The sequence below is a fragment of the Vicugna pacos genome, chromosome 10, assembly GCF_048564905.1.
Source record: "Vicugna pacos chromosome 10, VicPac4, whole genome shotgun sequence".
NCBI lineage: Eukaryota > Metazoa > Chordata > Mammalia > Artiodactyla > Camelidae > Vicugna > Vicugna pacos.
Window position 1 is genome coordinate 66118046 of NC_132996.1, and position 14308 is coordinate 66132353.

Consider the following 14308-nt stretch of genomic DNA (forward strand, 5'->3'; position numbering starts at 1 on the left):
GAGGGTGACAGCAGATTCAGACAAGAGAAAGAGGACAAAGGACTGAGCCCTGGGGCCCTCAACACTAAAGGAGAATCCATGAGGGCAGGGATGATCTTCGTCTTTTTTGTTTACCGATGTATCCCAAGAGCTTAGAACACAATAAGCGCCCCCATAAATATTCGTTGATTGAATTAAATAAAGTTCAGGGGGAAAAAGTTCAAGATGGAAAAATGATTCAAAACCATATCATACAGTGGGGAGGAATTATTATGTGTTATAGACTGAATGTGTCCCTGCCACCACCAAATTCATATGTTGAAGCCCTACCCCTCATTTGGAGATGGGGCTTTGAGGAGGTAATGAGGTCAAAGGGGTGGGGCCCAGGTCTCATGAGAATAGTGCCCTTTTAAGAAGAGACACTAGAGAGCTTGCTTATCTTCCCTCTGTGCACGTGGACCAAGGAATCACCATGGAAGTGAGACAGGAAGCTGGCAGGGCACAGCCATTCAAAGAATAACTCAGCATTAACACGAGAATGGCGGAAGTTTCAACCCCCAGTAGGACTTGAGGCTCAAGATGATGAGAGATTTGACTTTTAGTAGAACTTGAGCTTTATTATATGCCCACTTTGATATATTAGCATGGTAAATAACATGCCCGCAGGAGCCATGAGAGTCCCAAGTCTAGACACAGAAGGTCAAAGAGTGGGAAATGGCCAACTTCCCGAGAATCCCAGCCCCTTCCCCAGGCTACTTAGACTGGGCATATGAAGCTCATAAAAACTGGCAACAGGGTGCCTCTCTCTCTCCCTCTCTTTTCCCACCCCACCCCCGCCCCATTTGGAGACCACCAGCACTCTGTCTATGGAGTGTGTACCTACTTTTACTCTAATCTGAGCACCCAACCCCTACATCTTGTGGCCTTTCTCTTGCTTTTTGATATATCTCTCTAAATAAATCTATCTTTACTCAACTGTGGCTAGCTCTTTAATTACTTCCTGCATGGAGCCAAGGACCCACACTTGGCAGGGCACGTCCCGGAGGCTCAACCGAAGCCTGGGACACGGCCCTCCTCATGCCTCACATCTGCTTTTCCTGCATCAAAAGCACCAGCAGGAAGGTGGCCTCATCTGCAATCCAGGAAGAGATCTCTCACCAGAACCCCAACCATGCAACACCCAGATCTCAGACTTCCAGGCTCCAGAACTGTGAGAAAACAAATTTCTGCTGTTTAAGCCATCCTGTCTATGGTATTTTGTTCTGGCAGTCTAAGCTGATTAATATATAATATATCCTGAAAGATGCACTAGATTTCCCCCAAGAAAATCTCAGTAAGAGAAACAAATGAAATTCTTAGCATCCAAGAGCAGTCAACTATAACTCCAGGCCAGGTCCTGTACAAAACAAGTTCCAAAGAGCAAGACAAGGGTAACCAAAGGGCCTGATGACCAGCCCTGGCCAGCAGTCGGGCAGTGGTGTGATTTCAAGCAAAGCACTCCCACCTCTGCCTCCACTTTCTCTACTGGCCAACTAAGAAAGTTGGATTGCACCAGTTTTGTGGTCATGTACTATTATTATTTTAAAATACAGAAAAAATTCATGTTTATTTAAAAACATCAACCTGACAGGGAAGGTATAGCTCAAGTGGTAGAACACATGCTTAGCATGCACAGGGTCCTGGGTTCAATCCCCAGGACCTCCTCTAAAAATAAATAATAAATTATGATAAATCACAGAGGAAAAAAAATGTGACAATGAGTGTGTATATGTCCATGAATGACTGAAAAATTGTGCTGAACACTGGAATTTAACACAACATTGTAAAATGATTATAAATCAATAAAAAATGTTAAAAAAATACGTATAATCCAAAAAAATAAAAAAATAAAAATAAATAAATAATAAAACCTGATTACCTTCCCCTGCCAAAAAAATAATAAAAATAATACAGTAATAAATAAATCAAATTTATTTTAAAAATTTAAAAAGAAACAACCCTTTCAGAAATATGTGAGGTAAAATGTCTATGTTCCCCTTGTGATTCTGCAGAATTAATCAGTTGCCAGGGTTGTAAACATCCTCCCAGAACTTTTTCCACCATAGCCCTGCTCAAATTTTCACCCCTTCATGAAACCTTCCTATGTCCCAGGTCCCATCTTCCCCTTCCATCTTTCTCCTTGGCACTTTATATTGGCAGACAGAAGCTAAGGGAAATGAAGGCAAGAGAAGGAGCTGCTTCCGTCTGAGCATCACGTACTTCAGAGGAAACTCTGAAGGACCATTTATGGAACCGGCATCCAGTTGACAAAGATAGCAAGTGCGGCTGGGGTGCTTCCACTGGTGGGAAAAGAGTCAGAATGTACACTCTAAAGGACAAATTTTTTAAATGTATTTGGTCATTTAATTTTTTATTTTTATTTATTTAGAATAAACACCTTTATTACATGGGCTAAGGGAGAATTTATTTGCCTCTCCGGGCCTTGATCTTCCTCAGATAGCACTCCAGCTCCTTGCCCTCTAGCACACGGCCGTCTGCTTGGCCGCACTGGCCTGGCCTTGAAGAGATGCATGAAAGAAGCTTGTCCTGCGGGAACGGCTCCTCTAGAAGACTGCTGATTCCGGCATTCTTTTTCCTTTTATCATATTTCTTCTGAATTTTCTTTGATCATTTTTTGTTTAAAATCTCTTCCTCCTCAGGAGTCAGCTTGGCCTCCTTCTTGTGGCCCAAGGGCAGTGCATGGTGGGACTTGTACCACTGTCGGTACAGGGTCTTGGTGAAGACCAGCTCATTGTTGGATGCATTGTAGACAACACCTATAATCCTTGTCTTGTGTGCACAACACTCAGAGACCCAGGTGAAGTTTCCCACATCCAGGCTCAAGGCCCTGTATGTTTTGTTGCCTCCCCGCACATGGACGGTGTTTATGCGGTGAGGGCCTGCCTTGGTGTTGGCTGCGGGGCATCCCAGCTCATACTTCTGCCTCAAGTCATGGGGCTTTTTCTTGCCCCAGTCTTGTGGCGCTTGTGCCAGTTGTCCCAAGATATGCCCATCGCTCAGCACTGGCTAGAAAGAGCGGTCATTAAATTTTTTAAATTGAGGCATAACATACACATTAGTAAAGTGCACAAATCTTAAGTATACGACTTGAAGAATTCACACACACACACACACACACACACACACACTCACTCACTCACACACCTCTACAACTACCACCCAGACAAGAGCTTTTCCAACGTCCTAGAATTTCTCTAGGCCCCTTTCCAAGGAATCTCCCCACCCCAAGGTAACCAGTCTTCTGACTCGCATCACCATCTGTTAATTTTGCCTGTTCTTGAATGTCATCTAAAATGGAATCACCCAGCATGTAGTAGCTCATGTCTGCCTTCTTTTGCTCATCATACGTCTGTGAGATTTCTCCAAGTGCTTGCGATTAGCAAGAGCTCGTTCTTTTTCATTGCTGAGTAGTATTCTGTTGTGTGACTCCATCATAATTTCTTTATCCTTTCCACTGTGGATGGACTTTTGGCATGATTCCAGTTTGGGCTACCATGAAGAGAGCTGCCCTGATTGTTCTTGTACATGTCTTTTCACAGGCATCTGCACTTATTTCCCTCATGGATCTACCTAGGAGTGGAATTGCTGGCTCATGATTTGTCTCTTAAGGGATCACTCAGAAGGCTTTGCAAGGATTTGCCCTGGCCGTGAAGGCTGAGGCCTCAGAAGGTGCTGTAAGAATATTTCTGACATGATGAGATGCACATGTGCCTGACAAGGTTATCTCTCTCTGGAAGGGGCAGCAGCTGGAGAATGACCCAAAGAACCCCAAGACTGCAGAAAGGTCATCTTGCCCAATCCCTGCAACCTGGAGCAAGGCTGATTGGCTCTTTCCAAGGTCAGCATTTCACTGACCTTTCTGGCTGTTTATCTGGCCTGTGACTGGGCCCCCAGCTTAATGACTGACTTACGGGAATAAGTTCACATCCTTGCAGCTACAGACAGGCTAGCTGGGCTCAGGCCAGGTGTTGTTCGCAGCAGGACCTGAGCTCCTGAGGCTCTCGGCTTGTGGCGCCACCATGGCAGGCAAATCAGAGCCCAGAGGCGGAGGGGGCGGTGATCCCCATCAAGTCAGGAGGAGAGAGCCTTGCCAGCTCAGAGCCCCACAGCCCTCAGGTTCAGTCTGGGGTGCTGCAGACTTTCCACTGCACCTGAAACCTAGGGAGCACTTTTTACAACAGACACATTGTAACATCATTGGAATCTGCCTAAAAACAATTTAGAGATCGTTTGACTTACAGTCATTGGTCTTGGGGCACCCAGGGCAGGGCAGCCTCCCGGCCGGCCGCTAGCACCACTCCTTGTACTCACAGAAGGATGAAGTGGGAAAGGATCACAATCAGGCAGGTCCTACCAGTGGCTTCCTGGTGACACCTTCCCCCAGGAACCACGGTTTGCTTGCGGGTACAGTGGGCTAACAGCACGTGTTTCTCTGCACCACCCAGAGTGTTTTGGAAATCACCTGACCATTGCTCGCCAGAAAGAACAAACACAACTCTGTAAATATAAAACATTGTGTTAGGCCTCAGCAATTGTTTATGGTCGGAGTGAGGGGATGAGCAGTGCAGTGGCGTTGGCTGAGGCCTGCCCAGCCAGGATAAGTCCCTTGCCTGGGATGTCATTGTCACCAGCTGCTCCCACTGGGCCTTGGCCCTGGAACGGGCCGCTAATCAGATCAGGTGAAGGGCCAGCTGTGGGGAGATCTGTGGCATGAACCTGAGCTAATAAGGGAGTTGATCCCACTACTCAAAGGCCTCTGTGACCCAGCCCAGCTTCTTCCTTCCCCCTGGGGGCACAGGAAGCCGGGATTCTTGCATCAGCATCTCTTGAAGCGAGGCCTTGATTCCCAGTGTAGCCAGCCCAGGATGGGTACCAGCACAGATGTTGTTGGCTGTTAGCATAGATAAGGAGCACTGAGGAGATAAAGAGCTAAGATGTAGATTTAGGTCTCCCAAGCGCTAGCTGTGTGATCTCACTCTGCTTAGTTCACACTTCTATTCATCTCTATTTCTTCATGTGATCAAAATAGATACAATAACACCTCCAAAACGGCTTTGATGGGGGTATCAGTGAGATAATGTAGTGACGGTGTTTGTTAGTGACTGCCCCTCGCATGTGGATCCAAGGGCGATAGACCCTTGTCTGTGCTAATCCCTAAGCCTCAGGATGAGCTCTGTGTGTGCTCGTGACGCCCAGGTTACTCTGGCCAAGTCCACCTGGTTTGGGTCCTCCGGGCCATCAGTAGCATGCCTGCTCCCCTACCAGGGGGGTCCTGTAGAAGGAGACAGAGGTGTGAATGCTGGGGCCTGGGCACCACGTTCCTGCAGGATGTGGGATGTCAACATACTTCCCAGGTGTCCAAGCCTGGTGGATGGCACCACGCTGAGTGCCCTGAAACTCCACGTGAAGGACTACAGAGGCAAAGAGGATCTTAGGGACCTTATCGCTCAGATAAGTTTCTAGAGGTTCTTGGAGGGAAGAGCTTGCTTAAGGTCACACGGCAAATTAGTGCCTAAGTGTGTTGTCAAAACACACTTACTGAACTCAACTCTGGCTGAGAGTCTGCATAAGTTAGGGTTGGGGAGAGGGTGAACACTCTTTCCTGGAGGCTATGTGGCCCACAGAGGGATCTACAGCCTCTTACCAAATGAACCCATGACCTCTCATCTCTGATCCTATTAGGTAAATTTAGTTAACATTCAGACAAGCAAACAGTGGCAGTGCTCTTTCCAGGCTGGCAGTTTCTGTGCCAGGTACGGGCAGGGATAAAGGCCCAGCTGCAGAGTCTGTTCCAGGGAACCCAAGCTAACCCTGGAATAGCTGAGGTCAAAGACTATGTCTATTTCATGGCATCATTTTGCTGTTGACCTGCTGTACCCCAGCAAACTTGGGCGAATCCATCTGCTTGCTTTGGCTGCAGCTTTGCAATACAAGTTGCAGGAAATGGTCCAGATCTACAGCAGTCCCTGAGCCTCTGGGCAGAATCAAGTACCACTGGCCTTGTCGAGACCGTTGGTAGGCATCTTGGCCGCAGGAGCATGTCAGGTGGGGCCAGAGGCAGCCCAGCCAAACGCTGGCTGTTGTCTCAGAAAGAGCAATTCAGGAAGCATCTGTGTGCAGAGGACTTTGACATCTTATCTTTACAAGGCCAGAGACAGTCTTGTTCATCTAGGGAACTCCCAGAACTAAAGAAGTTCATTCCTCCTGCCCTTCCACCACCCTAGCAATAGTGGCAAATGCTCTTTAAGAGAGCAGGGCTTTTCTCTTTGGGAGGTCACCAGGAGGCATCAGAGAATAGGTAACAGATAGATCTCGGGGTCGGGGAGTCTGGAGACCTGGGTTCTAACCCTCGCTGGATGACCTTGAAGCAGTCAGTTTCTGGGGCTTATCTTGTAAAGTGAGGCGGAATCACCCACAGGTGATTGTGAAAATCAAATGGGAATCAATGGAGTGTGTTGTGAAGTGTGAAGCACCGTCCAGATGGCTGGGAACACCACTGCCCTTCTTGCTAGCTTGTTGACAGTCATGTTCTACCACCTCTGCCTGGCACCTCTGCCAGTCGTCCTGGGCTTTAGCTCCTGCCAGCTCTCCACACGGAGCACTGGGCAGCACCGGGAAAGTAAGGAAGGCATGCGTGCAGGACCTTCAAACCTGGAGCTCATGCTTTCCTCCAACTCTGCTACTTCTGAGCCTTCTCTACCTCCATCAAGGGAGGCATGCAAACCAGGGACCTGGACATCCCTTTTAGTTGATTCCAAGGCCTCGGCTCACTTTTCCTTCCATGAGGCCAGCGTAAGTGAGCTGAGCAGAGAGTCACAGGTTTTCAGAGGACTCTCAGGCTGAAGAATTTGCAGGGAAGGATCTCCAGCACTGGGGACTTCATTGCTCTTCAGGGAAGATGGTGCTTGGAGAGGAAAGGGGCAGGACCATCCAATGGGGAATGTCTAGTGGTTGGAGGGCCAGAGGCTTGTCTGGGAGAAGAGTAGGAAAGAGGAGGCCCTTTAGGACACACTCTCCAAAGTCTAGGCAATAAGGAATAAAGAAGCAAGGAGAGGAGAGCGCCCTGCCTACCTTGCCAGCCCCGCCCAGGGTGGGCTGTGGTCCCCCCAATCTAGCTTCCTTCCAGCTCCCATCTGCCAAGCTCCCTCCCCATCAGGCAGTCCTGCCACCACTGCCTCTCTCTAGAGCCCTCTGCTCCCCACTCCTCTCAGAAACCTTGTCACCATCTGGTCTCACTTGAATCCCCTTCCTGCTCAACCTGCTCTCCTGTATTCTCTACCACTGCATCCTGTTTTTTCCTTTATAAGACTGATCACAATATGCATTCATTTAGGTTTACTTATGTGTTTATATTGAGGTGAAGTTCACATAACATGCAATTAACCATTTTTTAAAAATCTAAGTATAGTTGGTTTACAACGTTGTGTTAATTTGTGGTGCACAGCATAGTGATTCAGTTATACATATATATATATATTCCTTTTCATATTTTTTTCATTGTAGGCTATTACAAGTTACTGAATATTGTTCCCTGACATTAATCATTTTAAAGTATACAATTTAATGTCATTTAGAACATGTACAATGTTGTACAGCCGTCACTTCCATCTAGTTCCAAACAGTGTCATCACCCCAAAAGGAGCCCCCATACCCATTAAGCAGTCACTCCCTGGGGGGACTCCCCTTCCTTCAGCCCCTGGCAACTATTAGTCTGCTTTCTGGTGCTATACAGTTCCTTTTCTGGCCATTTCATATACACAGAATCATACTATATGTGGCCTCTGGGTCTGGCTTCTTTCACTTAGCATAATGCTTTCGAGGTTCATCCGCTTGGCAGCATGCGTCAGTACTTCATTCCTCTTCGTACCTGAATACTATCCCATCATATGGACATGCTGCATTCCCCATTCGTGGACATTTGGGTTGTTTCCAACCTTTTGCTACCATGAACATTCATGTGCAAGTATTTGTTTGAATACCTATCTTTTGGGCATATACCTGGGAGTGAATTGCTGGGTCATATGGGACTTCTATGTTTAGCTTTTTGAAAAATCATTAATTTACTTTTGATGTCTTCCTTACACCTAGACATCTAGACCTGCACAGCCCAGGACAGTAATCCTATGCAGTTATTAAAATTTGAATGAGTTAAAATTAAATAAAATTAAAGAGTCAGATCCTTGGTCACATTAGCTACATTTCAGGTGCTCAGTTGCCACATGTGATTAGCAGCTACTGTATTTCCATCAATCCAGAAAGTACTATTGGACAGCACTGGTCTACAGTGTAAGGTCCTCCCTGAGGGTAGGGATCAAATCTGTCTGGTTTACCATGATATCCAATGCCTAGGAAAGTGCCTGGCACATAAGATTGTTATTTAAGGAAGGAAGGAAGGAAGGAAGGAAGGAAGGAAGGAAGGAAGGAAGGAAGTTAGGGTTGTTTTTGGAGTCATTCCTCCATTTCATCTTCTCAACAAATCTGTAAGGGAGCAGGAAAAGAATGACTTTCCCTTTCCTGCAGATGCAGAACAGGCTCAGGGGAGTGAAATATCACACCCAGTGTCATAGAATGAGCACAGATCGTGGCCCTAGACCTCCCACCAGCCAGACCTACGGTGATTCGTGAGACATATGAACAGTAGGCAGCCCGGGGGCTGGAAAACACCAGAGGCAGCAGAAAAATCCTTCTGGCTCTAGCAGAATTAGGGCATTTTTGAGCAGGACCTTATCCATTCTGTGTATTTTATAGAAAAGGAGATGTCACAAGATGTTATGTGTCCACAGGATTAGTTGAGAGGCAAGGACATGAGTTGGGTCCAGCCCTTGGAACTTGAGAGGCTGTAGCATCAAAGGAGTCACTGAAGGTTTACAGCAGAGAGATCAGTTTTATGGCTTCTTAAGATCAGTCTGGTAGCATCCTCAGGCTGGAACAGACAAGCCAAGGCTAAAGAAAAGACTAGTCGGAAAGCGACTGTAACTTGAAGCAGGATAGGGGTGGCAAGGATGGATGGGAATGCCTGAAATCTGAATATCATGAAAGAAAGAATATTGGTCGGGGGTGACAGGACAATGGGGATCTTGAGCTTTTGTGACTTGGAGCCAGGAAACATGATAACACTGGTTAGAAAAGAATTCGGGAAAGAAGCTGGTGTGTCCAGGTATGAATGATTCACTCATAGGACACTCGAGCTAGAAGGGACTTTTTAAGTGATAAATTGTTCTACCTCTTTGTTTTATTACTGGGGAAACTGAGGTCCAGAGAGGTGAGGAGCTGGCCTAAAGGCACACTATGTGTGAAAAACAAGACTGGGCCTGAACTCAGGCCGCCCAGCTTTCATTCATGCCGCCGAAAAGTCCTCTAATCTCATTGGCCCCTGGCAGAGGCCCACCCCCATTGCACATTTGCTGGCTGATAAAAAGATGTTACTTGACTTTATTAACATTGACTCCTCTCTAGTGAAATCTCGTCTGATCATGGATTACATAGTGGATGTCTAAATTTAACCAAATATAAATCTTTTATCACATATACTTAGGACTTAACAATACAACCTGTCCCAATTAAGACCTCTTAATGGGTTTTCAGTTAGTATCTTTGTGGTTTGGAGTACATTTTTATTGCCCCTGAGTCTATATTTCCTCTTCTATAAAATGGAAATAATAAAACCTGCCTCACAGGTGGTGCCTCACCTGTGAGATAACACATGGGAGGCACTGGCAGAGTTCTAGCCTACACTAGTTAACGGATAGTCTTTCTACTTTCTTCCCCAGAGCACAGCAGAGCTGATCAGTTGGGCTCATCATAGCATTAAGTTGGCTGAATCAGGGAGACCAAAGACAGGAAAATCTTTGAAAATAGACACCCATGGCTGTTACTAATAACACAATGAATTAGCATGGCTGAATCAGGCTGGGGAGACACTCTCCACGGAGATTGGATGGAAGTCACCCAGTGCCTTGAAAAGTAAAGAGGACACTGTAGTGCATGGAGGTTGCTAACATTGCCAGTGCTGTAGGCATGGTTATCCAGCCCCCTCTTCCCTCCTATCCAGCTTGGGGACATTTTCACTGGAGCAGGCAGAGAAGGAATCACCCTTCCTACCAGCTCATTGACCAAGCCTCCTGGGGAGGAGGTAAGAATTTGAAACTTATCTCCTGGGTAAATTATCAATAACCTTTGTGGGCGGTTAACAACGTGATGTCCCCCATGGTCGCTCAGGTTGTATCCCCTGGAGAGTACTGGGCTCTCTGGCTTCAGTCTTTTCTTGTTACCTCCCCATGGGGATCCTTAATGGCAGTGCTGGGCTTGAGTGTGGGCGAAAGGCTCTGGGAGAGGCAGTCTTCCAGTTCAGGACCATTTACATGTGAAATCACTGCAGCCTGCTCCTTCTTACAACATGGTGTTGGCGTGTGCATGCTTTCACTCACTCAGCAAATAGCCGCTGAAGCCTACTATGTGCTGGGCATTCAGCTAGGGGTGGAGTACACAGTAGGAGGCAAAAAGGCCTGGTCCCTGCCCTCAGGAAGTTTCCAATCTAGTGGTAAGAAAGTCGACAAACCAGTAAACAAAGTGAGACAACTGCTACGAAGGAAAGAAAACAGGGTGATAGAGGCTAAGGTATGGCCGGGAGATGGAGAAAACTGCTCCGAGGGAGAACTTTGGGGCTGGACATGGGCAGGGGGACAGGAGGAACATCTCGGGGTAAAGCCAGCAGTTCAGGCAAAGGTCATGAAACAAGAAAGAACTTGACTTTTCAAAATCAGAAAACAGTCATGAAGTGAGGGGTTTGGACTATCTAAGTACAATGGGAAAGGTTTCAAGCAGCAGAGTGACAGGGTCCAGTGCATGTCTTAGATGGCTCAAGTTGAGTGGAGCAGGGCTGGAGCCAGCCGGAGCTGGGAGACAGCACTCTGGGGGGGGGGGGTTCTGTGGGGGAGGGAGAGGAAGTCTGAAGGTGCTGCTGCTGCAGACTCTGCGTGGGGCAGGATCTGGGAGTGAGGGGGGAAGAGCTCCCCATTCAGTTAATGTGTCTGGAACCACCATGCAGAATCTGGTATAAAAGCAGAGACTTGGCTCGTTAGACCTAACCAGGCTGCACCAGACCTCCTAAACTCTCTCATGCAGTGCCTGAGGTGAGTTAGCAGCTTCTTATCACAGCTTGGAGGTCGCAGTGAGCCGAGAAGTGACAAGCGGACAAATCAGTGCTTTGCAGGAGACTCGCCTAGTGCTGAAAAGCAGTGGGTATGGGAATGCTGAAGACTTCTTTGATGTCCCTGTTTGTGGGATATTCAGGAATTTGGGGTTTGTTGTTTCTGATAACCTGGATATGAGTGAATTCCATTGGCTTATTGCATCTATATACATAATAGCAGGACTTCAGACCTTCTAGGTTACTGTGAGTAAACCTTTTTCATTCTCTTGCCCCTAAGGAACCATTTTAGACATTTCTTTCCACAATCATAACCCCTCTTAAAAGTTTAATACAAAAAAAAAAAAAAAAGGAAAAGAAAAAAAAGGAAAAAAAGGAAAAGATACAACAAAAAAATAATTTAAAAATGGGAAAAAAAGTTTAATACCATAGTTGTCAATTTACTTACTGTATGTATATCTGTGTTTATATATAGAAAGAGCAAGATTTTTTTCACCCCCTGAGAATCAGTTTTTGTCCCCTTGGGGGTGACTCTGTCCAGCTGAGAACGCAAGCTGGAGATCAAAGTCTCCCCACTTATTATGGGGCCCCAGAGAATATCTCATATGTCTCTCCAACATGCCCACTTTTACTTCCTGAAAGAACTTGCCTTGCAGCTGCCCCTGCTTAGCAAATGCTGCAGAAGACCTTGTGCTTCACGAGGTCACCCTCACACACTCCCAATAGCAGGGACTTTGAGGAGGTAAACACACTGCACCCCTTGCAAACCTGGCCACCCCAAACCTGGCTGATGTCTCAAGTGCCTTCTCCTCTCCGCACCTTCTGTGCCTCCAGGCCAGTGGCAGCATGTGCTCCCTTCATCCCAGAGACATCCTGTGAAAATATCCTTCAGCCAAATGAGGCAGAGCTGAGCAAGACACCACTGTCTCTCCAGCTTCATGCCTGCCTCCCAGCCTCCTGACATGTGCCCCTTCACAAGCCCTTTTATCAATTACAGACTAGCAGCCACAGCCGAATCCCAGCTGTGGCTCAGATGGTCTTCACCTCCCGGTGGAGAGTTCACAGTCTGCACTTGTGGTTCTTACAGATAAGAAACCTGAGACTGGACGGGGTCCAGCCAGAAGCAAGGTTACAGAGTGAGTGGTTCCCAGGCCACCTTTCTTTGTTCCACATGAGGAGAACAAGGAGCTTCCCCAAGTTGAGGAGCTGGCTGTGCACCTCTGTTACCTTCAGATGGGCACACCATGCGTGAGTGGCTTGCTGCCTGCACACACCGAGCTAAGTACAGAAAGTGACAGTGAGCATCTAGAAATGTTTATAACAATTTGATGGAGGAATTTTGTACCTACGAACTCTTTAATAATTCTGGTCTTGGATATTGGGGTTTTGTTTTGTTTTGTTTTGCTTTCATTTATTTTTTATTGTATTTTATGAAAGCATGGATCTGTGGTAAACTGGAAGTTTTTTAAAAAGAGCTAGTCCTTGCAGGGGAGTATAGCTTAGTGGTAGAGTGCATGCTTGGTGTGTACAAGGTCCTGGGTTCCCCAGCACTCCCATTAAAAATAAATAAAATAAAAATAAATAAGCCTAATTATCTCCTGCCACAAAAAATAAATACATAAATAAAAATAAAAATAAAAAAGCTAGTCCTTCACCGCTGATAGTTTGAAAAGCACAGCGTAGAGACCGTGCCTCCCACCTCCCACCCACTGCGGGGAAGATCTTTGATCACAGGATGAAAGGGAAAAATAAGTTGTGGTTAATTGGCCGAGTGAAGTGATAGATCCCAAAGGTCTCCCTTTTAGCCCCAGGCAGACACAGCCTTAACATCATGAAGCCTGGCTCCTGGAGGATTTCTCAACCCATGGAGCCCTGTCCAGGGGAACGGCTCCCAAAGCCCATAGGGTGTGCAGTGTGTGGTTCCGTGTGCTAAGCTGATCAGACAATTGGGAGAGCAGTTGCAATCCTAAAAATTATGTAAGTACCCCTCCTCCCATTGTACAGATAGAGAATCCGAGACCCAGAAGAGGGCTCACATTCATTTTCCTATCTCCTGTGCCTAGGAAGTTGCCTGTCACAGAGTATCTGGCAGGTTCGAGCGGAGAAGCAGAACCCCTATGAGCCACGGAGAGTCAGGGGTTTGTCCTCGGGGTCAGGGCTCCTGCGCTGGTGGGGCTGTTTCTGTGGTCTGTGTAAAGTGTTGTCTTTGTGGCTCAGCAGGGCAATCTCGGTAGGGAAGGTGGATACGGACTGGGGGAGACGAGGGACAGACTGGAATGGCTCTCATCACTGGCAATCTCTAGGACAAGCTAGGGCCCCTCACCCCAGAGCTGCACATACCTGGCCGAGGAGCTGGAGGAGCTGTGGGCCCAGCGGCCGCCCCACACCAGCAAGCGGGCGTGAGCTGCCCCGAATCTGCCCTGCTCCACCTTCAGAGCATAAAAGGGCCATGCTTCACCTGCATTCTCCAAGTCTTGCACACATTTCTCTCTGCGGCCACCCCACCCCAGGACCCCACAGGGAGGGGAGTTCTGGAAAAGGTAGTTCATTCAGCTTAGCTAATGTGACACACTCCAAAGCCACCACCACGCCGAGAAATGCTTAATGAAAAAAAGAAATGACTTGTCCAGGAGCACACAGCAAGCAATGCAATGGTTGCACTGGAATGTCTTCTGGCCAAGGGCGGGGCTTCCCCCCAGTTCACTTACTTCCAGAGAGGACCTGGCTGCCCAGCGTGGCACTGGGGCCACAGGCTGGCCACCCCCTGCTCTGGTGTGAGTCCCATTTCTCTGACTTCATCTCTCCTCAAAGCTCTCCCTGGAGTTTTCACAGAATCCAGCACCCCCAACACCAGCTTTTACAGATTGTATGTATGTATGTTTGTACGTATGTATTTATTTATTTCAGGAAAAGTAAGGGTTTTTAAAAATTTGTTTTTGTTTTGTTTTGTTTTGATTTTTCATTGAACTATGGTTTATTTCATTTTCACAAATGTTTAACAAGCATGTAGCATGTGCCCCACGCTAAGGATTCAACTCTGAATCCTCTTCCCACAGGAGCCTATTGGTCTGGTGATAGAGGTAGATGCGTTAATAATTTCCATGCTATATAGAAGAAGCG

At 47.1% G+C, this 14308-nt stretch overlaps 1 long non-coding RNA gene and 1 pseudogene across 1 annotated transcript in view; one reads left to right on the plus strand and one right to left on the minus strand.

The window, feature by feature from the left end:
- The window catches only part of LOC140698794 (uncharacterized), a 58843-nt gene that overhangs the window by 5988 nt on the left and 38547 nt on the right, over positions 1-14308 (plus strand). The gene's annotated exons all lie outside the window — the stretch shown is intronic.
- Positions 2443-4032, minus strand: LOC102543675 (small ribosomal subunit protein eS8 pseudogene; annotated as a pseudogene).